The 2,811-nt window shown below is 44.1% G+C and overlaps 1 pseudogene; it reads left to right on the forward strand.

The window, feature by feature from the left end:
• Positions 1-1,908: 1,908 nt before the first annotated feature.
• LOC147963955 (uncharacterized) lies at positions 1,909-2,535 on the forward strand (annotated as a pseudogene).
• Positions 2,536-2,811: the final 276 nt, after the last annotated feature.

Here is a 2,811-nt window from a genome sequence, read left to right on the forward strand (position 1 = left end):
TATTATTGACTGATCTAGTATATTCAAGAGCTAAATTAATTTGGGTGATGTGGCTTAAGAAGAAGCGAGAGAATTCCTAGCAGTGGGAGCTAGCTATTTAGATATAGTAGATCACGGGCCGACATGTATTCTGTCAGCTTGAGATGGCATATGACGAGCAGTGCCCTATGCAACCCATCTCAAAGGAGCAGCTAGTACGAACGTTCACATACAGTAGAGAATCGACTGAATATAAATTATGGTCGGTCGACTGACCCTAAAAGGAAAACCAGTCAACTTGCATGCAGCCGGTCCCAACACAAACACAAACACACGCACATAGAGTAGTACATCACGAATCACGAACGACAGTCACACAAATGCAGTTTTTGATACACAACCAACCATCACCGAATCACGAACGACAGTCCCACATTACGATAGTGATTTCCTTAACAGCTAACAGACAAGAATCGATGCTAAGGATCTCAAAAATAATCTAACTACTACGGAATAGTCAACTCTACATTAGGACTTCTCGATACAATAGTCAAATCCTGCCATAGCATTCAGTACCTGAGCCAACACAGAACAACAGTTGACCTAGAGTCTGCACTTTTCCGGTGTGGTGTTCGTCGCCGCGGTTGGAGCAGCAGCAGGCGGAGGGTGGACAACGACGGGAGCACACGGATGCGGGATCGGCTGTGCAAAGATCTGGACAAAGAGTTAATTGCAAGGCAGTACCACACTTCGGCACGTCGTAACGAGTCAGTACTATTAGTCACTTTAGTACCAACTCTAAGCCTAACTGTTGCAAAACGGTCTGACAGCCGTATAAGCGCGTATTGACCACGTATCTGACCGACTGGGCCCGCGTGTCAGGTGCCACGGTGGCTTACCCACGCGCACCCGCTCGGTAACTCTCGCACCCGCACAGTCACTCCATGTAGCCGGGTCCGGTCGAACCCAACCAGAGCCAGCCGCACTCTGTCCCTCTCCTCGCCTTATCGCCCTCGTCTCTCCAGTCGCCGCCGCCGCACGCCGCGCAGACCGCTGCGCCATGGTCTTCGAGGATGAGAGCAGCGACGACTTGTCCGACCTGCAGATCTCCTCCTCCAACGACGGGATGCATTATCAGGTCAGTGGTAGAGCTAGGTTAGGGTTAGGTGATTTGGGGATTTGGGGATTTGATGATCTGGTTTTCTGATTTGAGAATTTGCTCCCTGTAGATACCTGCTAGCATTGAAGACCAAGACTACAATGGCTTGAAGAATGCACCAGAGGGGCTCTGCGTGGAGCATCGGCTGCCAACTGAGCGCCGTGTAGCTTTTGAATCATTTGGGACAGGTAGGAAGTTTCTAGTTTGTGCTCGGCCTGTAAGATTGATGCTCTCTCATGTTCACTGTAATATAGTTACTACTACTGATGATGAAGCACATTGTTTACCATTTAGTAGTTTTGATGCTTCTAGTACTGATGCTCACTGGAATAGCTTAGTTGGCTATGTTCACTGTAATATATTTATGGTTTAGTTATTTATTAGTAGTTTTGATGATTATGGTTTTGATGCTTATGTTCACTGTAATATATATATGGGCGGCAACTTAGTTGGCAGTGGAGAAGCTCATAGTTTAGTTATTTATTAGTACTGAAGCTCACTGCAACATGTTGTGTAGGCATGTGCTGTTAGTTGATTGAGGCAGTGTAGTTGCTAATTTTTAATTGAGGCAGTATAGGTTGCAGTTGAAGTAGCATTGTTTAGTTGGCCACATGTATAGGTTGTAGTTCTGCAGTTGTTAGTTGATTTTTTAAAAGTGCCCTTTCATAATGGTAATTCTTCAGAGAGTAACAATACAAGTGTTGGTTATATTGCAGGAAGCTGTCAATTGTGGTTTCCTTGCTTGGGTTGACCCAGAGTGGCCTCCCACAATGCAAAATGCATTGTTGAAGCTTTGGGAAATGTTTGAAGACAGCAGGACTGCTAGGAGGAAGGATAACCTGGAAAGTTCACTTACTATCCACCACCTTAAAGAAGAGAAAAGGAATCTGGATGCCAACTATGACAAACTAGTTGAAGATGTCCATCAACTTCTCAGTGCCCAGGAGGACAGGGTGTTGGATTTCAGCTCTCTGCAAGCTAAGGAGAAGAGAGATGAGAGAGCCAGTGCATCAGCTGTGGCTGCCATGAAGAATGAGATGGAGAAGAAAGAGGCAGAGAACTTCAAGATGAAAGAGAAGTACAAAGTGTTGATGAACCTGGTATAAGCTCAAGGCAGTGTCATTAGGAATCTAAAGATGAATCATTTGAAAGAGAAGGAAAAGCTAGCTGAAGGCAACAGCAATTTAAAGATCCAGGTTGATGAGCTCACCAAGTCTGTGAAAAAAGTCACAGAAGAGAATGTGCAGCTGAACCTTCATATGTCCGATCTCAAGAGGGGACATGAGAATCTGATAAAATGCAGGGATGAGGTAAAGCTCCAGTTTGCTGTTCAGTTGAAGTCACTGGAGAAGAGCAAAGAGAAGTTGAAGTTGATCCATGACATCTTGAAGGAATGAGGTAGATGAAGATGATCTGGGTAGATGAAGCATAGCATACCTATCATGATATAAGTTGCTTTGATAGAAGGCTTTGCTAATATTTTGTGAAGGGTGGTTTAGTTAAGTGTAATGTATGGATGTAGTAGTTGTGAACAATGTTGAACTCCACTATGCTATGGTCTTTAGCTAATGTTGTAAGAATCTAGTAATTATGGTTGTAAGAATCTATGGTTATGTTGAACTCCAGTATGTATGATATGTTATTTAGCTAATGCTCAAATTATATCTCCTCTT

This window comes from Triticum urartu, chromosome 6A (genome assembly GCF_056163025.1).
Source record: "Triticum urartu cultivar PI428250 chromosome 6A, HENAU_Tu73, whole genome shotgun sequence".
In the NCBI taxonomy this organism is placed as follows: domain Eukaryota; kingdom Viridiplantae; phylum Streptophyta; class Magnoliopsida; order Poales; family Poaceae; genus Triticum; species Triticum urartu.